The sequence below is a fragment of the Dermacentor variabilis genome, chromosome 9 (assembly GCF_050947875.1).
Source record: "Dermacentor variabilis isolate Ectoservices chromosome 9, ASM5094787v1, whole genome shotgun sequence".
In the NCBI taxonomy this organism is placed as follows: Eukaryota; Metazoa; Arthropoda; class Arachnida; order Ixodida; family Ixodidae; genus Dermacentor; species Dermacentor variabilis.
Window position 1 is genome coordinate 66,861,434 of NC_134576.1, and position 23,779 is coordinate 66,885,212.

Consider the following 23,779-nt stretch of genomic DNA (forward strand, 5'->3'; position numbering starts at 1 on the left):
GCCGAAGGAAGAGGCGTAAGCAGAACCAAACGTGGTTTATTCCATGATGGCTCGTAGTGTAATGCGGCCCGGTGGCCGCATGACTGGGCTAATATAGCAAGCTATCGCGATAGTCGCGCCGCCGATATATAGCTCAAGCGGCGATGATAACACAACAGATTGTAAGCAGGTTTCTTTTTTTGCGTGATCAAAGGATGCGTTTCTGAGGACAATGATTCAAGCTCCACTGCGCGATTCATTGCCTGATTATGCGGTGTCGTCCATGTATACGGGGCCAATGCCTTTAAGTGCTTTTTAGCGTGACGTGGTCGCGTCTTTCCAAATACTAAAAGCAACACTTTCTAGTGAATATCTGGCCGCTGTTACTAGTAAGAAGTTGTATAAAGATATTGTTGATGTATTCTTGCCTGTACCGTTGTATCGTATAGTATTTGTTGTAGATTCAGAACGAGACGTTCTTAAGAAAGTTAAGCGAATGCCGGTAAGAGCTTCTGTGAAATCTTTCTTTTTCCAACTACATACAGGCACTCTCCCAGACAAGCCGTGGTTGCGAAGCAAAGACATTTTTGTACCTTGGTCTGTGAATTGCCTTATATGCAAAACAGCGGAGACGATTGAGCATATTTTTCTGGACTGCCATGACGCAGTGTTTTTGTGGGATATTCTCAAACGCAGCTTTAAAAAGGAATTGCCATTAAGTACTTTAGGGATACGCTTCCTGCCGTGCGCGGATCCAGAGGGAGTGCCTGTTTATCTGTTAATGCTTTCGTGCATGCATAGCGTGTGGCGAACGCGTATGGATATTAGACATGCGCGCATTGTTCAGGCCCCAGCACATGAATACTTGATTGAAATTGTGTTATATATACGCGAATTTTTCTGTGCACGGAGTGATCCTCCTGATTGGCCAAGTGCCTTGGACAAAGTGACTAGCCTACATCGTTCTTCTCACACCACACTGGTCTGGCGTTGAATAGCTGTTTTTTATGGCCATGTAATATTCATATTGTATTTTCTTTCGCCAAGCCGGTAATAAAAAAAAAAGCTGGCGTGGCGTAGCGGTAAAGTGCCGCGCTTGGAATGTGTAGTTCGGACGATCGAAGACTGGTCGGAGCAGTTTTACTTTATTTTCCTTTTTTTTATTGCACTAAAACACTCTTTGTTACTTTCTGTATTAAAAAAAATATATATATATACGGTGTCCAGGCACCGCAGATTTAACGCGCCAGAGCTGTTTTTCGCACGAGTAGCCAGTGCCTCCGAGTACGCTGCGCCTGCCCAGCGCCCCAGCATCCAGCGCGCGGCACTGGGCCCGTAATCCGGGTCACTGTGTCCCAGTGGCGTTGGGTTTTGCAGTAGGGATGGTCATGTTTTTTCTGAGGTTTCTTCGGAAAATTCTTGCGAATGTCGTTCCAGTACACCTCTATCACCGTGTCAGCTAGCTAGACGTTTCGTTTGCCGTAAACTGGCAGCTGCCACGAAGTCGTAGCTTTTTTGAACGCAAACCACCCTGAGCCATTCGCGCCTGTGTTTGATTTGCCTCCAATGCCCGGACCTCAGGATCAGACACACCCTACTCCTATGACCTGCTGACTTCTGCACGAGACCAAACTAGGCTGTGACGTATACCACGTTCCCTAAGGAACGCGGTATACGCCATTGTTTTCTTTTTTTTTCTACCATGCACAGGAAAACAGGCTCGTTGAATGGTTCAAGAGAGCCCTAAAATGTTACGTGTAGATGTTATAAAATAAGCGGCGTGACATTCGTGGCGCCGTCATAGACTACTTGGACGTCTATCGTTGCGCTGCTCACACCACGAGGGGAATTGCGCCCGCCGGCTTGCTGTAGGGACGACTGCCACGCACGCGACTATGCATCGTCGGCGTACCGGCTGATTCCTTTCGCGAAAATCTTGCACAAGCGACGAAACTGTGGCGCGAGCGTGTCAAGCGGATACAAGCTTCTTTGATGCGGTGCACAGACAAACGTAGTTGAGCACGAACCAGACAATTTACTGTCGGTGGCTGCGTCCGCGTAGGCAAGTCAGGAGTCCATGACAAGATTTTCTCACACGTTTCGCATCCCAAGTCAATTATCAAAGAGCGAGGACAAGCTTGATTTCACTTGGAAGAGGAACGAGTACGGACCGCTTCCAAGTTTAAACCACTGCATCCGGGATCATCGGAGAAATTGATAACCAACCTTCATAGTTTTCGAGAGCGGAAGCTACCGCATTCGTACCCACTTTCTCTACCGCGTGCCTGCTCATTGCCTACGGCCAAGCGGCAAGCTACCTCTCCAAGACACAACAGCGCAAACAAACAACAATTAACTATCCTCGCAGCTACAAAATACCGCCGGACTTGTGTCCCAACAGGCAAGGGCGCTCGAGTGAAAATACGCGCTGTGGGAATCGATGTAAGCGATGCTCTCTGTGTTTGGTTTGATTTGCGTTAAGTATCTGTGATGTGTACGAAAAAGTTCCATTTTTTTCAGCCTTTAGTACAATACAAGAATCGTGAGCTGATGTTGAACGTTACCTTGCGAGAACCACTACTGCTTGTCTGGGTATAGTACACCGAACACAGTGCGACGTTTATGCGTGAGGCTTTGTTGCGCGCCGTTTTTCAATACATCCTAGAATGCTAGAATTGATATTACCTCACACGGCACATCACATCGTGCCAGAAGTGTTAAAGTTTAATTTACTTGTGCGGCTTTACGTGCCAAAACCACACATGGATTATCAAGCCCGCCGTAGTGCTGGACGTAGTGGTGCGCATCTAGGGATCTCTAATGTGTACCTAAATCTAAGGACACAAGCATTTGTTTTTTTATTTCGCACCCGTGGAAATGCGGACGCTACACTGGGGATCAAATCCTCGACCTCAAGAACCGGCAATGTCCCAAAGCTCATGCGGTGATCACAGAAATGTTCATTTGGCATCGTCTAGGCGGACAAGCGCTTTAATGGGGATGTGCGTTTGCACGCCCTGCGTAAGATGTGTGCTTTGCAGATTTGCACGATGTTCATTTTTGGGGCGACAGCAGGAATGTACCACTTATCTGCCTGTCTACCTACCTGGTCTCTACCATTTCATTTACCTTCCGTCTTGACTGTTGCACGTTAGTACAAAAGTAAGCACTGCGGCTTTCGCACTGCAGCTTCCGCAATGCAGTTGTGACGGTCACGGGTAACTACAGCAGTCAAGAGGGAGTTCCTGCGGCCCTTGTGGCGACGTGATAGAAACGACCAAACAAGTTTCTCTCGTCAACTTTCCTCTCTACCGCGCACCTTCCATGCATTTATAGACTTCTAATAACTTTTTAACGTGGTGTGCAAGACAGCGGCAGTAGCAGCATAGCAGCAAAAATGTAAAAGTCGAATGAACAGGCAAAGAAGGCTTCACTTTAAAATAATCCGTTAATGTTAACGGATTGCGCGCTGTACAAGAGACAGTGCTTTTTTTACCAGCCAGGGAAATTTTGTATAGTGACGAAAAGGAATTAGGGCCGAAAAGGGACGAAGGCCTGAGAGGTCATCAAATAGCCCATGTCTTTCTTTTACATTTTAAATGAAACAAACATGTCTGCTGAGCTAACATCATTCACAGCAGAAAGAAGGCTAATGACGGCGGAGAACTGCTGTATCGTTGCTGGAGGATCAGTTAATTACTGACCAGGCGGAACCTAAAAAAATACCTTAAAGAGTGCGACAAGAGGCCAAAAAATATGTTGCTGGTTTCGCTCTACTGGGGTTTACAGCTCGCTTAAAAACTTTTGCTCAAGCAAATTGGAACATCTGGTGACTAACGCACACTCGTTCTGAAACTGTTTCTCACGCATGCTTTCTTACTGGTTCTCTAACAGTCCATCACTCATCGTCTTGCTCACACTCTCTCTACCACGCACACTTTCATGCTCCTCTCCCACACAGACACCCTCGCCCTCTCTCACACACTTTTTTGCACTTTATAACCCTCTCACTAAAGCATGTATTCCCTCCCTTAATCTTCCGTTCTTTTAGTTATGTAGGTTGCTTAGTTGTGTCACAAGGCGTACATAGAGTCTCTGTGCGCTTTTCTGAACTCCTTGTTCGAATAATTCTCAATTTTTTTTTTAGCGATCTGCAGTCAGAAGAATTATCTTCGGGATGCGTGTGCCGGCAACATCTCTCGAGAAGGCGACAATAAGGGCAGCCAGTGGTAGCCAAGCTTGACGGCCATCGTTCTATCACATAATTTTACACAAGCCGACTGGAGAGCTCGAATGAAACGGAAGATCTTGTTACGAGATGTCGCACCCTGCCTCGTTCCATTGTGCCCGACTAGCACACAACTACAGATTCGCAAGTATTGCAATAGCTTTTTCCTAAAATTCCTGAAGCATACACGGTCAGTTCTTTTCAGGCCCGGGCCCGGCCCGTGCCCGGCCCGTGCCCTACCCGAGCCCGAAAGTGTCATGCGTTGGACCACCGGTGCCCGGCTCGCAGATTGGACACCTGACCAACACCCGGCCTGAGCCCGAAAGATCCAGGCACGGCTCATTAGCCCTTGTGCCTATACGAAGCTATGTTGAGTTCTCGCTTATATTGAGTCATGTAGTGAACGGGCGGTGGGCGGTCTTTAACTGCATCACAGTAGCTTTTTCTCCTGTGTCTCCTCTTCCTGGCTACTCTGTAACTTTGAGAGTGAAATAAACACTTCATTACTAGCCAAACCAACGAAAATTGCTATTCCGTGTCCAAACACATGCATACAATGAATAGTGAAGAAAATTGGGAAGGATCACGGCAATAAAGTGCCACAGAAAGTAGCGCAACCGCTGCTGCTTCTTCAGGAATGACGATTTATTAAAAAAAGTTTAAGAATGTTTGCAAAAGGCAGATTTCAATGCATCGAGTTCTAAAGTTGCTGTTAAAGAAGAAAAATGTAAGTTCTTTGATCACCATGCTCGTGCTTTGAAGCGTGATATGAACAACCCTACTGTGCTTTCCCACTAGTTGTGCGACAATATATAGCAAAACAATAGGTAACCACTCTCGTACCCACCTATAGTCATTTCATCCAACTTTGGAATGTCCTGTAATCATTGCGATGTACAATCATGTAACTGAATCCAGTAAATGTGGCTCGATTGTAAATATAAATACGTTTTCCAATAACTTTCAAAAATCCCACATTACATGACCACTAGAAGCTTTCTTATTGAACAGAAATTGGTGAGGCGCATGGGTTATGCTCATGTGCAGTAATATTGCGCACTTAACATGCCATTCCGATTCCTTCATTGGGCCTCACTATACCGGCGTCATTTTTCTCAGTCCACAATTTCGGCATTCCTGTTTCCCAATCTATGGTCAGTTGGACTGTGTCTAGTGTAATCTCATCACGTAGGGTGTTAAGCAGAGCCATTGTATATATACAGCGTATGCAATGTAGCCATTTTTCATCAGATTTGGATATGACTGTTCTTTCACTTCAAACCTTCGCAAGGAGCCAATCAAGCACTACAAAAACATATACAAGGCTGTGAAAACGAGGGCTTAGGCATTTCATGTGTGAAAAAATTTTAGAAACTCACTCTGTGAGTAAAATTTTTGGCGTTCTGTTTTCTTTTTCACGTACCTTTCACCAGTGTTGCCAAATCTTAATGCATCTGTGCAGACTTAAAGTACTGATCTAAAAACAATGGACATTTGAAGTGTAAATTTAATTAGTTCGATTAATTCCATAAATTACGACAGAGTATTCAACTGCGTTGAATAAATAGAGAACAAAAATCATAGTCACGAGTAGCGATTTGCGCAATCCCTTAGCACAGAAGTTAAGTTGTTGACGAATAGTTCAGAATCGCTTGATGCCACTTGATTTCAATACTCTAAGAACATGAGAGGGATAACTGTCATCCCTCCTAATGTAGCACGAAGCTACAAAGGAAACCCGTACGGGTTGCTCTGCAAGTAAGTTTCACAGTTGATCAAAAATTTGTCCTGTCCCGGGATTTGAAGCCGGGACCACCGCCTTTAGGGCCGCTCGCACTACCATCGGAGCTAACCACTAGACTTGTCGATGGCAGCGCGAGGGCGAATCAATCGACAACTTGTAACGTTGGGACACTGAATGTGGCAAATTAGTTCTGCTGAATTTAACGAGGTAGAGGAAGGTTTATGAAAGGAAATATTGTCATCCGCTCCAAGGTAGCGCTGAGCTAGAAAAAAAAACTCGTTCAGCTTTCTATAAAAGAAAGCTTCGCAGTTGAGGAAATATCCTTCCGTTCCTGGGATTCGTTGCAAATAGCGCGCATGTTCGGGCCTAATCTGCGCTTGACAAATACCACTGTCACACGAGCATCCAAAAACACTTTTACGTAAGCGATCTTTTACCAAGTTGAAATTCTTTTTATTGAAGAGGTGTAGCGCTGCAGACACACCGCACCTACGATCTCTTTTTAGTCTTTTCTTCTGGACATGCTTTACCGAAAGCATGTTCGAAATAAAATCTGCCAAAATAAACTGATGTTTGTCTAAATATAAAGTGAAAATTGATTTTATTACACGGTTTTCATATAAACTTAATAACAACAGACTAAGAGATGTTAATATAAAGATTTGTTATAGTAGTTTAGGGAGTGTTCGACCTGCTTTCAAGACCCATTCGACTCGCTCACGAGGGTGAAGAATAAAATGAGCATTACTGGATTTATAAACTGCACCTTCTGCGAGACACAAAATTATTTTTTGCGATAAGCCTAGGCGACAGAAAAATACGCATTTGCCTATTTTTTTAGATATGACAATCAATGGCGCCCGCTGGTTTCTAGGCTAATCCGTTTCAGCCGTAAAAGAGATCGACGAACTCATCTTCCTGAAAAGACCACTTCTGGAAAAGAGAGCGCTCCCTGTCGTGTGTCTGCGAACAAAACTATTTTTCGGGACAAGCTTTTTGCTCAAAAGACTTTCGAGTGTCCATGGGACAAGGGTATAAGACCCGGGCCCTACCCGAGCACGAAGCTTCTGGGCAGAACCCCGGCCGAGTCCGGCCAGTGGCTGGGCCCGGGCTTTCGAGCCAGCCCGGATCTTTGGAATGCTCTAATCTCGCGGTGCTTTTAGGTCAGTATGGCTTGCATTGGAAACAGGCTTAATAAAATTATTCGCGTTATTACAAGGATGCGCTACCACGCTGCCACTGAACACGGCGTCTGCACCTTCAGACCCTTCAAAGAAACTATCACTAAACGCGGCCTCCCAAGCGTTGCTCATTTTGATTTCGTGACACTATTCAATTAAGTTCGGTTTATCTGACTTTGAATGAACAACGGCTCGACTGCATCTATCAAAGGTGGAAATTTCGCATTCACTGACAACTTCAAGCACAGCCGTTCTGCGTTTTATCAGCCGGGCATGCGCCTGTGGAGCGCGCTCGAAACTATTGGGTAAGGAAAGATGTCATAATTGCGTCATCCGCGCGTATTTGTGGACAGCGTACAATAGCCTCAGGTTGCTGTGCTTGAGGAAAGTTGGATTTTAACCCGAACAGAAAAAGAATAATTGATATTCTTTAAATTTTACAGTCGGGGAAAACGATTAAACAGACAAGGACACATCAACTGGATAGTTCCCGACGTTGCGTGAGAATGATAATCGCTGTAGATACATAACAATGTCGTAGTTTTTGATCCACTTGCCCCTTTTGTCGCACAGCCTCAAGATATCGTATCGGTGCAGGCACCGTGCGTAGTGACGTCCGCTTACCTGCAAGCTCTCGTGACGTCAGTAGTTACGCCCCCTTTGTTCCATCCCATATATTCTGCCACTGCCGGTAGCCACGCGTTAGTTTTGCAGTATCAGGCACCGTCTCTACACATTCGGAGTGTGCGCCCTTCGCTCGGACATTTACGGAGCCCCGTCGCAGCGAAGCTAGGCACCGCACGCCTTTTGCAGGCAAGCATGACTTTCGTGACCATACGCGAAACAAAGTAACGGCAATGTCGCAATTTCTCCGTGTAGAAAGGGCTCAACCTTTTTCGTTGGACGTCATTCGGGTAGGATTTGAGTATGCGTAAAAAAGCACGCGTACTAGACAACCGCAAGCGTGAAGCGACGGGCACATAATACTCCTTATTTGCTGGTTCAGGCACTTCATTTGAAATCCTTTTTGTTCTTTTTTTCCCGTTTGGGGAAATCGCACTTGCTTATATTATCTCTGTTTTAGTTGAGGCCATCGGTGATACCTATATTCTTTCAACAAGACCAGGATACGGTGATCGAGTGCCCAATGGATGTAACTCTTTCCTCGTAACAATGTTCTGGTTCGGATCATCGAGCACCGGGTGTGAACGTGCAATACAATCGCCATTTATATTTTAATTCCTATACGCCCGTGAATCTGTGCCGTTCCATGCTTCAGACCGTCTAGTCGGTAGCTATGCTGAGTGCCGGCTCAATTTCACAACGCATTTATGTTCTGAATTTATCGGCCTAACTGCTTGACTCGTTGGAGCTCAGCTGGACGTCAGCTCGGTGTTAACTTGAAATCCGCAGGAGGAGCGTGTGAATAGCCGGTACATCAATTACCATGACATGCTTTGTTTACTACGATCCGCGTCGGTTTTGACATGGCTACGGTTTGCGGAAAAAATATGTATAGTTATACTTTTTTCTGTTCTGTAAACTACAGGGGACGCTTATGGCAGTTGCTGGAATGGTATTTCTATACTTGGATTTTTGTGCATGTCAACTTGAATCTTACATGCGGTTCTGCACGAGATCCTACACGTTTCGCTTCGCACAGCGTTGTGCTAGTAACCACATGCTGTAAAACTCGTGTTTGTTTTGTTTTTACGTCTTATGCGCACTTATGTTATGCTGAAATCTTATGTTTTTATACGCACTTTGTTCTGCTTTCCTGCATGGCCCTAGTGCTGCGGAAACCTTGAGGCGAAGAACTTGGGGTTTGTGTACTGCTAAGTAGCGATTACCAGCACTCCTTCACATAAACTTCCTCACAATCTTGGGAGAGCTCTCTTCTTCATCTTTTTCTTTCATTTTTATGCTCAAGGAAGCAATGTCAGTTTGATCGTAGCACACTCATCGGCAGAAACCTGCCTGAAGCACATAGTAATACTTTGATCGCTCATTAATAATCTAGTTTCACGCTCTGATGCGCCTGGCTAGCACCAGTCTTCAAGCCTCCCTCCGCAATGGCGAACATAATATCTCCCTTAGTGCTTGCATACCTTTGTTTCTGCTTGTACTTAGCCTTGTTTGTTCCCATGTACGTTTTTGTCGCTATGCTCGAAGCCTTTGACTCTGTGGTATGGAGCTCCTTCAGACGGTGACTTCTGCCGGTGAATGTTGCATGTTAGTTGGTCGTTTCGGCATGCCATGACACTCGGTCATGTCTGCAGACTTCCTTTATATTTTGCACGGCGCTTTCTTCATGATTCGTTTGGCAACTTCAAATGTTCCTTTAGGTCAGGCACACGACCGGCATATTCTAGCCTGCGCACTAAATTTACGACGCATTCTTGTTGCAGCGCACATATTTCAACTGGCTTTGGGACGCCATATGCATTCGCGTGGTTGCTTGTTTGGTTCAGATACAAAAAAAAATTAGATTCATTCCAGACGCCACTTTTTTTATTCATCCTATCGCCGTCTGTCACGGTTTTCTTTGGCAGTGGTAGTTGCGCATCTTGTTTATTTATAGTTCCATGTAATTTGCCAACGCACATTTGGGCCACATATTTCTTTTCCACCTTGGTAGCAAACATGACCCCATCAATGCCCATAACCTCTCTAGGACTCGGTTTCTCACGTCGAAAAAGCTTAACGCTCTTTCTAGTTCGCGACGTAAGCTTTATGTCGTCGGAGCTACAACATAAAGGGAGGAAGTACAAATGACACCCATACCAACCATCTAGAACCCACTTGGAGGCACTTCTTGCCACTCATAATGCATCCGTTGGAACGCTGTACAACATTAAGCCAGGAAGTGCAAAGGACATCTATCGGAACTATCTAGCATCCACTTGGGTGCACTTCTTGACACTGATCAGGCATCCGTTAGAACGCCGCACACGCTCACGCTTAATACTTGCGTAAATAATGCGGAAGACTATGATTGCTATTTACTTGACAACGCTGGGACTGCAGCACACACAAACGGGTACTTGTCTACTTTATTCCCCGTATTGTCCATTTCGTTAAACAAATGATTCTGATGACTCACCACATAAAAAGACAATTGCTGCTTCGTAACAAGCACACGTTCCTCGTTGACACAACCTCACTGGCACATTCTAAACGTCGTGCCGCTATCAGCAACACACTCGCATGGTGTCCGAAACGTAAGTTCACTTCCATTTTGAGAGCAGTACCCTTTGTGTTTAAGGCACGTTACGTGACCACACGTTTTCTTTCCGAACTTGTGACGAAAGTCTACTTGCTGCATAGCCCGGCATCACGTCGGTGTGCGCGTGGACGCCTCATTTCCAGAGATGCCACCTTCGTCGCAAGGCCCACTAACGTAGAAGTCATAGCAGTCGGTGCGTGTCCGCGGCGTCGGGATAGACCACGCTCTATCTTGGCGCCGGACTCGGACGCTGGCAATACCCACCATTCTCCGCGTGTGTGACCGGCAGGCTTACGTCTCCGATACGCGGAGCGCTGCAGCTGTGCGCGTGTAGACCACATAAGCCCCGTGTTCGGAGGAATGTGCCTAGGATTTACTGCTGGTCATTCACTGCTGTTTGCCAACGCTCGAAGTCCATCGCGCACTGCTCCTAACACGGGTGTCGGTGGCACGCGCAACCACGATGCGCACGATCTGCTGTCTAGGCTGTTTCGCCGACATGGTTGTCGAGTAACTTCAGTCGCTACTTCGATGTAAAAGACTTCAACATTTCAACTACGCGACAAGGCTTCTGGCATGCGATGACCTACCTGAGGAGCCTCTACAGCAGGTTCTTAACAAGTAAACATCATGCAGGTGCACAAGAACTCATGTAGGTTGAAATATTCGTCAATTTCTTGTTATCCACTAAGGGTTTCTGCGAGCGCTGTCAACGGCACCACTCCGCCTGCGCTAATATGTAGGTTTCTCCTGCTCGGAAGGTCGTATTCATGGTTGGTCGGAGGGCGGACTCTGCAAAAAACGTGCCCGCTCTTTCACATGCTCTTTCTTTCTCTTTAGCTTTCGCTCTCTCCGGCAGTGCGGCTTTTTGGATTCATTGGTATAACACATTCCAGGTACATGTGCTTTAAAGGCACACAGACGCAGACCAACGCTAATACAACCCTTTACTCCTCTAAACACGCCGCCGGGTTACATCCTCTTTCGAGAGCATGTCATGACTCTTCATATGAAAGCACCCGGCGTGGTTGCTCAGTGGCTATGGTGTTGGGCTGCTCAGCACGAGGTCGCGGGATCGAATCCCGGCCACGGCGGCCGCATTTCGATGGGGGCGAAAACACCCGTGTGCTTAGATTTAGGTGCACGTTAAAGAACCCCAGGCGTTCAAAATTTCGGGGGTCCTCCACTACGGCGTGCCTCATAATCAGAAAGTGGTTTTGGCACGTAAAACCCCAAATATTTTTTTTCATATGAAAGCGCAAAGGCATATCGGCGAGCATTATCACGTGTCTCAGATGCAATCGTTCGAAGAAATGAAGCTCAGCCTTGTGCAACGCGGTTGACGCATAGCTTATTCGTATAGTGGTACGCGTGTTCGTTCCCGGTATTCTGACACTGGCAATCATCGTTCACAGCTAATGTAATTTCTTACCGGGCAGTTCACGCTTCCATCGTATCCTGCGTCGGGCTGCTAGATAAGCTAATCAACACTGCGCCTAGTTTTCTTATCCTGACAGATTTTTTTCAAGCCCTGCAAAGAAGCCTGGTCGGCTGCTAAGGTGGCTCTCTTATACAGCCTGCACTGCATGCGGACTATGCCACTATTGCTACCGTTGACGACTTTCACTTCACATCTAATAACGCTAATCGCATGCTTGGATTCATTCGTCAGTTTTTGTCTGCCACTGTGACTGTAATTCTTAATCTCTAGAAAGCTCTAATATAGCCCAAACTACAATACACATGCAGTTCCGGACCCCGGTCATCTAGTCCTATCGCAGGCTATCGAATCGGTACAGAACCGTGCCAGCCGATTTATTCGGTATAACTGTTCAAGAACTGCAAGTGTCCACCCTCTATGAACATTTACCCTATTCTTCCCGCCGTTGCTGTTTACCCCAGGTGCTTTCGGCTTTGTATTTCATGAACGTTACCATAACACCACCTTTAACAACCAACTGTTTTTTCCTCCGTCGTACATGTCATCCCGTACCGACCATCAGTTTAAGGTTGGGGTTTCGTTGTGTCACAGCGACATCTGCCTGAACGCGTATATTCCTTGCCCCAGCAATGAATGGAACCACCTGCCTGCCTCCATGGCCACAATAATGAACACTGACAACTTCAAGAAGTGTGCCTACAATTTTGTGTGCCACTGCTCTTTGTAAAAGCCTCGGGCCTATAGACTACACAAACAAATTAAACTTTTGCTGCATGTATTCCGCCGTGGTTTTTCTCAGTTTCCTACGGACTAACTTCACGTATCCAAATTAAAACTTGTGGGCTAATCTTTGTTTGCGTGAATTCGCACAACTACTCGGTATATCTACGTTTCCTGTCGGCGTCTTACCAGGATTTCGTGGCATGCCGTGTGGCCGCGGGTCGCACGAACATGCCACTCCGCTCATTTAAAGGTACGTAAGTTCTGACCTCCCCCCCCACGCATTTCGTACGGTAGATATTCCACACAACGAGGTGAATTCAGATTTATATTGCGAAAAGGGAGCGTGCTAAATGTTTCTTTCATAGGCGACAGACAAGCTTGCGCCTCGGCTTTCAGCCTTCAGAAAGGTTTCTTTCGCTTGTAGCGTTGAATGTTATGAAAGAAAGGACACATACTTTCCCTAATAGTTGTTTTTCGCTTTAAGAGGTTCTATGCAATTTTTTGTAGCAGTCTTCGCTGCAGTACAGCCGCCTCGGCTTTAGTGGTACAAGCGATGTACTAGTAACAGAACAAAACTTTTCTAGGCCCAGTACCGCGTCTCTTTCTCGCCACAATTACCGTGCCGTTTCCTAAGGAGCGGGCACGAAAGGAGTTTGTTCAGCACCAGATTTCTGCCTTAGGTGCTAGGGGCATTTTCCGTCGTTCACTACCATAATGGTCATTGAAGTAAATGTACCCCGTCGCACTTTGCCCTGTGAGGCTTCGCCCAACACTAACCCAGTATTTAACAGAACCAGTCTACTTTCGCTCGCAAAGCGAACGCCGACTCGCGACTGAAGGCTTATTGCTGACAAGCATATGAACTAGCCAAAGCCCTGCCCGGACTCCCGAAAAACAAGGCCTAAGGAAAACCCACCCGCGACACCATTGAAAAGATTCCATCACTATAAAGATCAGTATAATTTTCCTTTGGCGCGATAGTAAACGTCATTGACGAAATTGCCACCACTTTTTGAATGTGGTGTCTCCTATGTGCGAAGAGCTTCCTTGTTCTTTCAAAGCCTGTGCGTAGAATCAAATGGACGCTTACAACCACATGCCCAGCAATGCGATGCCACATGTGACTTACCTGTGTTTTTCAAAGTGGCGAAATTTACCTCAAATAATGCATCGACCCGATCGGCTGTAACATGATCCAAATGACGGCACAATGTAAGACATTCTCTCGGCACGGTACGAATCTCTCCCCATGTTTTTTCTGGCCAGTATTATGCCCAACACAACTTGCTGTCTGCACGTGCGACTGCATTGCTTCGCACAAGCTGGAGAATCTCTTCATGCATGCAAAGATAGCCTTAACGTTGTAAGGGCTTGAAACCATTTTTCTATCCCTTCCAGCGGCCTACACGCGCACTCCTCTTTTTTGTCGCAAATAGAGGCTGTGAGTAAGGATCACATTTTCGAATCCATCTTTGGTAGCAAGTCTTCATCAACACGCTGAAGCTTCCTTTATAACTCGTACCGGCGTGCAACAGACACCCATGCTCGCATTCATATTCAAAGTAAAGCTGCTGCGAGAGCTTAACAGCTGTTTTCGGCCACTTATATGGTTTTTCAAGACGACGCCTGTATGCACGTTTTCCTTCATGTTTTCGCGTCAGAGCACTGGCATTTCGCTTTTTTTTTCAGCTTGTAACTGTCGGGCCGTCAGCTCAGTGGCTATGGCGCTGCGGTACACGGGGTCGAGGGTTCAATTTCCGCACTCCGCTTCCGCATTCCGAAGAGGCAGAATGCACACCTTGCATGCAAAGTGGCTTCCATTCCAGAAACGTAGCTGGTCAAAACAAATTTACAACCCTCTGCTATGGCGTCCTTCATAACATAGATTTTCGCAGACATTCTAGATGTACATGGATACATTATGTGCACTATTGCATTCTTCAGAACCGATCTTTTTCAGTGTTGAGTTTCCACGATTACACTTGTTACTCGGGTCCGATGCCACCACATTGACACTCCGCACAGCTCTTGAGCGACGGCCGCGCCTCGTGCTACCTGAAGCGTCAATTTTAACTTTCTAGAACCTCAGCTCCGTAATAGTATAATCCGAGACTTTTTTTTAGATGCACAGCGAAAGCAAGCCCGACATACTACACGCTTAACACCACGTACCCGTGCCTCAAAGGAAGAAATAAAGTACCCTTACGCAATTCGCCTAGTGCATGAGCGATCTCCTTATAGAAAAGGAGCGTGCGTATCTTACAGCTGGCGACTAAGAAAGTTACGGGACGCGTTCCACAACCACCGGTCAACCAATCATGAATACACATATCCTTGCTTATAACAGGGGCTTTCTGTGGTATTTTTGTCTCTCCCGCGGGGGTGCAAGTATTCTAGTGGCTCGAACATTTCGAGGCATGCACATAAGCCACTATTCATGAGCTCTCAGCGCACAATGAGCATTTACGAGGGAAATACCTAAAGAGGAAGATTTAGCTCGGGCCCAACTCCTATGACTACGACTACAACTATGACTGGGGCTGATTCAGCCCCAGTCATACGTTACACTACTTACGCAGCAGAAATCGAAAGTACAAGCGACCCCGACTTCGTATACCGGCTTGCCGAGCAAAGTTGGATTGCATCTTGATCCGTTCTGCCTTTTGTGAATGCGTAGATTGAAGAAAAGGGCCTCAAACCTAACGCGCCGTTCGCTACCCCAAGCGATGCTTCATGTGAAATGTTGCCTCCATGTGCAAATTCAGTTTCGAAATCCACATTTTGGCACAGTGCAGGGCGGTGGACATATGTAAATCTCGCGAAGCGGTCCAGGTATGTGAAGTGCTCCCGATCATTCTTTCAAGAGAATCGCTGCCTGAGTCTTTTCTAATCCACTTACGGCGCAAGTACATATTAATGAAAAAAGGTCTTTGGCATACAGCATCAACATGGCCACCGCCTGAGAACATTTTTTGGCTAAGAAATGTGAGAGGTTGGTTGAGTTGACATGGGCTAACCTTGGTAACGCACTGCAAAGTACAAGAGGCAAAAAAAAATCTCCGCCCGAGCACTCCGTACAAATTGTTAACCAGTGAAGCGGGCGGCCGCGGTGTTTGTCACTGGGTTAATCCCGATGGTTTGTAAGCCTTTCTCAATAATTCAGTGATCTAAAGAATGATTCTTGTCCGCTTGGAATGGTACCTAGAGTGATTCAACATCTATCCGGACGCCATGACGGGCTTTTGTCGAGGCCGCTCGTCCATCGAAAACATCATTGACAACGTAACTTGGCTTCACAATAAAAAAAAAATCCTCAAGCGCCTATCAGGGGCACTTCTAAATAAAGGAGCATACTACGTCGCCCATGATGCCATACTGAATTCGCTTGAGATTGATGGCGTTGGTGGCCTAATGTATTAGTGGCTTCGGGACTATTTGACAGAGGTGCTTTTTCCTACAGACCAAAGACGGCCCAACTTCAGAACATTACATCTGCCGTGGTGTGCCGCAGGGTGGAGTGTTGAGCCCTATTTTGTTCAACCTCGTCCTGGTTGGACTGGCGGAGTACCTACCGCCGACAGTTTGTCTCGATATGCGTCGGCGACATTTGCATCTGGGCCTCTGCGGTGTTGCGTTTCGCCTGCGACACGTGGTTTTGCCGGCGCGACTGCGGCGGGGCGGCAGACATTTTGGCCCGATCGTCGTCGCCGCAACGCTCATCGGCAGGTGTTTCCAGGCGCGACTGCGGCGATGCGACCGCAAAGGATCACCCTCGCATTCCAGTCATTGTGCCAGAACCAGGCGCTGCGAAAGCAGGGATCATCCTCTCATTAGAGTCATTGTGCCCGACCGGCAGCGCTACAACAGGGTGCTACGAGATCGTGCTCGACATGGTGCTACGGCATCGCTACAACAGGGTGCTACGAGATCGTGCTCGACATGGTGCTACGGCATCGCTACAACAGGGTGCTACGAGATCGTGCTCGACATGGTGCTACGGCAGCGCTACGACAGTGTGCGTCACCATTAGCCCATTGTACATTCACGTGCTCGTCTTTTGAGGGGTTCCTTCTTGCCCTCAACTGCGAGAGTATAAAAACAGCTGCCCCGGACGCCAAAAGGAGGGCTCAGATTTCTTCTGTTGAGTGAAGTGCTCTCCCGTCTCTCTACTTCGGTCAAACCTGACCGCCAACTCTTTGCGATGTTAAAATAAACAAGTTGTTTCGTTGTTACCAGTCGACTCATGCTTTGCCGGGACCTTCGGATGCTTCCAGTTGTACCCCAGGCCGCCAGGCCAACGCTACCCTTGGGGCTTGCGACCCAGGTACAACCACGGGCGTCAGCGCCGAGTTCCCAACAGATCGTACCAGCGGTGCGATCCAAACAGCGGTGACTCGCCCTCAGGTACGAGGCAGACTTCAACGGGCGGCAACCATGACGGCGCCCTGTCTCCGAGAACAAGGCCTCAGTGCTTCTCCTGAAAAGTGCACATTGGTTTGTTTGATGCGCAGAAAAATGTCATTGTATCCTTTTTCAATCAATGGTCAAGCTGTCTCCTATGTTAAGACTCATCGCTTTCCGGGTGTAATCATTGACCGCAACCTCTCGTGGAGCCCTCACTGCGTCAGTCTTAAGAAGTTATTTGCCGTTGCACTAGTCTTCAAATTTCTCGGCGGGAAAAAGTGGGGTACACCAGTCCATTCTATGATGCAGCTGTACAAGGTACTGTTTCTCGGACTCCTACGTTAGTCTACTAGTGTTTTCAAATGCATGGAAGGCGAACTTTCACGCTCTGTAGAGCATAAAAGGTCAAGCCCTACGCACGTGTTTAGGGCTGCCTCGGTGCACCTCAACAGAAGCAAAAATTGCCATCCCTGGGGACAATATTATCTAGACACATGTGCGTTCTGAGAGAGGCGACAGCTACATTCGCCATCTGTCAATAATTCCCGGCCATCATTTGGCCTCCCTACCGGCCAAGAGACCTCAAGCGACCTTTTCAAGATTGATTAGTGCTCATCCAGATTGCATACCGTCATCTTTTAAACCGGCGGCGAAGCCTTCATCTCCACTGTGATGCTTGCGTTAGCCTCAAGTGAATTTTGCTATTCCTGGAAGTAAAAAAAAAAACTTTCAGTCATCCATCACCGGCTCTCAAGCAACTTACGCTCCTATTACTTCACCAGACGTATCATGACCGCATATATATCTGTATATACCGATGGTTCGGCCTCGCCTACCAGCTCAACTGCCGCAGTCGTTGTTCCAGCTAAGCAGGTTAGATTCAATTTGTCGCACGCGACTACATCTACGTCCGCAGAACTTTCAGCTCTCCATGCCGCTATGACATACGACACCGAAAGGCCAATAGAGAAATGGGTCGCATTTTCTGATTCTAAGGCAGCTCTTCAATTTATCCATTCTGCATTGCATCGCAGAACTTACAAGCAGATATCTGACATCAGGGAAGTGCACCACCATGCTCTAGAAAGAGGGCACATCATATTTCAATGGATTCCTGCTTACTGTGGCATCGTCGCCAACAACCTAGCTGACAAGGCTGCCCACGAAGGTACCCAGGCGCGTCCAACACTTTTGGCGAGGTCGGACGCTGCAGGGAACTTCACCTACTTGCACGCAAAAAGTCGCAACATCTCTGGATTTCAAGTGTCTTCAACCCCACGCTACGGCTGCAACTCCTATCTAGTCTTTCCCACGGTGAAACCACCTTGCTGTGCCCTTTGCGCCTGGCAATGGGGTTCACGAACGCATACTCCTATCGTTTGGGAACGGCGGAAAGCCCCATGTGCGACTCCTGTGGGTGCGGGGAAACCATCGAGCACCTATTGAGCACCTGCGCTCGCTACGATGTACAAAGCCTCTTTCTGTGGGCGACTTTACACCGACTGGACTCAAGACCGTTCAGAGTCAAAGATACTCGGACCGTAGCCACACCCGTCACTGACACGAAAAGCGATTCGTCCACTAGTGCAATACTTGAAGTGCACCTGCTTAACAGACCGTTTCGAGTATCCATGTGTGTAGTGTTCCTCTCACACGCTCTCAGTGCTTACTCTCTCCCTTTTTTCCTCTTTCTATTCCACTTTCCCCCCACCCCCAGTGTAGGGTAGCAAAGTTGGTGCTCTTCTGGTTGACCTCCCTGCCATTCCTGTCCTTGTTTTCTCTCTTCCCTCTCAGCCGCCGTGGTTGCTCAATGGCTATGGTGTTGGGCTGCTGAGCACGAGGTCGCGGGATCGCATCCCGGCCACGGCGGCCGCATTTCGATGGGGCGAAATGCGAAAACACCCGTGTACTTAGATCTAGGTGCCCGTTAAAGAACCCCAGGTGGTCGAAATTTCCGGAGTTCACCACTACGGTGTGCCTCATAATCAGAAAGAGGCCTTGGCACGTAAAACCCCATTTTTTTTTCTCTTCCCTCTCAATGATTGGTTACGTCTTCGCGTTAATAACGCTACACAGGCTCAACTGCAACGTCAAGAACGGAGTCAGAGATGGTACGCCTGCAGTCCCCCATTGTCGCTTGCGTTCGACGTCTCTAGTTTGCTCGACAGCGTAGTTAGCAGCATACGCCCGCTATTGCCGCTTGCTATTTTTCGACTACGAATGGCTCATACCCCTGTAAACGCGGCCTCCCCATTACGATGATAGAAGAGAAGAGAAATTCTCCGCTGGAATTATCAACGGCAATTGAAACAGCTGTCAAAATGACGCTGATCGCGGTGGCGCGGGATACGCGCCAGAGCCCTGAAAGATGACGCCGACGCGCGAGCGTCATGATGGTTTTCTGTACACAAGCGGGGATGGAAGGATTCCGGTTTCGCTAGCGAATACAAAGATTCGCTTTAAAATGAGAGCGCGGTGAGCAAACCCCCGCATTCTCTTAACTTAATTTTAGAAGTGATCGCGTGCTTTCATACGTTTAGCAATCAATGTCGGAAGGGTGTGCAAGTGATTCAGGTTCATATCATGATTTCAAGCACTGCATGCTAAGCGACACGTACAGTTGCCGAAGCTGGCGTAAAAGAACATTACTAACACACGGACATACCTACCAGAATGTGCACGCGGTGTCGGGATTTTCATTAGATTCAACAAACGACGTCACGTAGTGGTGGTGAAGAATCTCACTGTCTCAAGCATCAGTTAAATGTCGTACTCATTATTGACTCAACTTGGGCCAAGCAAAAGTAGCTACTCTCATTTATAGCGGCGAGCCTAGTGGCCTGTTGTTGGAACATGATCTGACAGGCGAAGGCTCACGTGGCTATATGAAGTGATCTTATCCATCTTTTCTGTGGCAGTAGCGTCGACTCACTCCTATTTCTTACACAGCACTTCCGGTTCATCTCTTGACACGATGGGGGACGACATTCAAAATAAATACCAAAAATAGAAACATATCCTACAGTAAAAAAATTGGAGGACGCTTAAGCTTCGCCTTCAAGAGTGGAACGCGACAGCGTCCCCGTCGACCCGCCAAGGGATATTGGGCTACGGCGCAGCGACTACGCGCCCCGCATCGGACGCGGTGAGCGTCGAGCAACGCAGCGTTCGGCGCGACAACGAAATGTGCGCCTCAGCAAGCGACACACGCCTGAGCCTTAGAAACAGCTCGTTTCTAAGGTAACACCGCGTTCACTAGAGGCGCTTTTGTACCGCTTTGAAGCATCGAACTCGTGGCTCAGTGGTAACGTCTCCGTCTCAAACTCCGGAGACCCTGGTTCGATTCCCACCCAGCCCATCTTGGAAGTTGCTTTTTATTTATGAAGTGCCTGCCGTGATTTATCGCTCACGGCCAACGCCGCGGACGCCGACGCCAACGACAACGGCTTTTCTGCGACACGAGCTCCTTAACGCTATCGCGTTAAAACCGTAGGTTTCGTTATAGATAAATCAGCCTAAGTTAACTTACACGTTGCGTTATTGAATTGTCTGGAAAAATTAGAATAAGAAATCACTGCATACCGATCAGAATCGTTGACTTTGGATCAGCCACGTCAGGACGACTTCGGGGAAATCTCTGGACACTCGGACGATGAAAGTGGATTGACGTCACTATTGACGTCACAAAAGGTGGCATATTTAACCGGCTAATTATTGAAGAAATTGCCTCCGCGTTTACTTAATTCGTTACGTTTGCATAAAGTTAACCTAAAGAACACCAACGCAGCCGTGCGTGTGCCACTAAGACACCTAAGTGAAAGACTTGGATTGAATGTTTCTCCTATCCATATTTACGTGCAATGTAACAGCGTGGTGGCTTATAAGAATTCTTGGATTTTGTCACGGATCTCCTCCGGAGTGCACTCTGGCCGAAAGAATGGACTAGGCGACTGGTGTACCAACACAGATGCACATTTCATACAACCCACGCGACACAAACACCAGCACACAAACCTAACAAAATATGAAGGCTATCAGTACACACGACCTGGTAACACTGCTACTAGCGTTCTACTGTTATTGGTTGGCGTTCGTGCTCACATCTGGTTCGGTGCGGATGTGGCGTCGTATGGGTCCCATAGCCGGCGTCGGAGTGGCGTTCGACGTCGCTGGCGGCGTCATTGGCTGTGTCGTACATGCTCCCGGTCCAAACGCCCGTGGAGGTGTGGCCGATGATGTTGGCGTTGGGGCACCACCCCGAAGAGTGGCAACAGCTCTGGAGACACCCCTGGCCGTAGCAGGTGGTAGCGTCTTCCGTGGACTCCCCGGAACGGGCTCAGGAATGGCAGGAAGTCTGCGGTGCGAAGCCGTAGAACGCGAGCTCACCGGAGCATTAGCCGGCGTCGCTCTCTTCCGGTCGAACCATCCCTGACCCGCCGAGTCTCCGCTGCTTTGTTCTTCCCCCTTGTCTCGCACTTTCTCGCCCTTTTATAGCCTTCATGTTAGTCCACGTAATCCTTCTCGTCGTCTTCTCTTCTCCACCAATCATCGCTTTCCATCTCACCGGATACTTCTCTTCTCCACCAATCATCTCTTGTCACCTCACTGAGTACTTCTTCTTTATCTTCTTCGGTCTTCGGTTAACCCACGTGATCCTTAACGCCATGCTCGTCATCTTCTTGAAATTTTTCTTTGTTTATAATGTTATTTTAGCCTCCATCTTATATTTGACAGCTTTATTGGCATTCTTTAGCTATTTATGCATTCTGGGCATACCTAGCTATGCGCTTACACCAAGTAACCGAAATTGTTTATTACCTTGGGACACCAAGTGTCTTCTCATGGGCGTTCTTCAATTTTCACTGTTCCAGCGTCGTCATCCGGCTCTCGCCGTGTCATCGCCTTCATACCATTGTCATCATGCAATCTTCGTCGTATTGCTTTCCTCCTTCCTTCGACATTCTGTCCTAATAAGGTTGTCGCCATTCTGTCGGGATTACTCCATCGTCGCCAGGAATTCTTTGTCATATGGTCGTTGCAGTTCTATCACTATTCGGTATGGCCCTCACACAATTGCCGGCGTACACCCTGTCGGGCATTCGTCGTTTTACATTTTCTTCGAAGTACAGTCATCGTGACGTCGTCGTTAAACTGCCATAATTTGATGATCGTTATCTCGGTAAGCCTTCGTTATTTATTTTCGCGTCGTCCCTACGCCTTCATCATACATTCGTCATGCTCATGTCCGAATTAAGAGTGTCATTTCGATGTAGGCCGATACCGGGGACAGTATTATATGGCACATGTTTGACTCTGAAGATGTTGCGAATTACCGCTGTAGCTTCTAAGTAAACGCGTCTTGTACAATAGGGCGCGTTACTGCACTGTGCGAATGCTTGCAGCATAACCGTCGGCAGTCCTTCACAGCAGTAACTGGCTGTCCTTTGCAGCAACTGCATTTGCAAAGCATGTTTACGCTGCGTTCTTACTTTTTTTTCTCTTCAAGTGCAGAAAATGGCCAGCGATTTGGATTGGGCACCAAGCCACGAGCAAGTTTTCAATCTCAAATACACGGATAAGCTGAGGAAAATGTGCGAGCGGTACCATCCGATTCGGACCCGAATTCCCGAACTTTACAACAGCGAGTTTCGCCTTGCTTTGAGAAGCAGAGGAGCCAGGCCTTCTGACAGGGCTCCAGCCGCCGCAGCGGATTCTCCGTCCACATCCCGTGATACCCCGAGTCAACACGGCATGTTCAGTAACTACTGTCTTTAACTTTTCTTTTCTCTCGGCAAATGTATTTGTCTTGTCAGTACTGGACATCTCTGCGAATGGTTCATTGCGTTAGGTGTCTAAGACGCAAGATTGTGAAGCGTTGAGTAAGTTTTTGAGCGGTCACACTAAACCGTAGCTGCACCTCTCAATTGTCAGAAACGGCCGAACACCTCAGTAGCGGAACACCGAGCCTAGGTGTCGCGCTCATTAGGCGACAAAGTAGTTCAACCGGCCAGTCGCGCCCCAATTTTGCGTGTATTCACTGGCCTTCATGCTCGGAAAACCTTTCATGCAGCACATACTAGGCAACACAAAGCTGTGTCTGGGGTCTTTAATGCCGCTCAACTCGTTTCTCATTGACACTTTTCATGTAATTACATTTGCAAAGTTTATTAAATGACTACCTATATATTTAGGCGAAACACAAAAATCGGAGTTTCTCCATGCGACTTCACACATTACCTTGATTCTGTTCATCTACGCGGCATTTCCAAATTTTTAGACCTTGGTGCATGGTAGTTAGCACATTGCATACCGCATGTTGAAGTACTTTGACCACAAGTCCATTAATACAAACCTGAACTCGCGGAGAGCAACCTGGGAGCACAAGTGCAGCTGTTCCAGACATGCTTAGTTTCTTCACGTTCGATGTGTATTATGCTATGGAGTCACAAGACACCGCGTGACGCGCACGTATAATTGCAGATTTAGTTCTCCAATAAATATTTGTTTTCAGCGCCCTCGCTTCCAACTAGCCGCCCATGCTTTCATCACTTCAACCTACTGACATTGATGAGAATCAATGTCTTGCGTTAGGCATTGCAGTGCTCCGCTGCCAGTCATACTAGGTTATTGGCGTCCGACAAGAAACTGTCTGACAGCTTTTCTGCCTTAGTCGACGTCGGCAGGTTTTACCGATTCCTATCCGGGCGTGAGAGCCGATATCTGGCTTGAGTGTTACTGAGCATAGCATCGTTCTTGAAGACACCGGCTTTCACCGACATCGGCAATCTATTAAAAAATAACTTGTTCGCACTGATTTGCGCTTTCAACATTACGACATGAAATTCAGACGGAC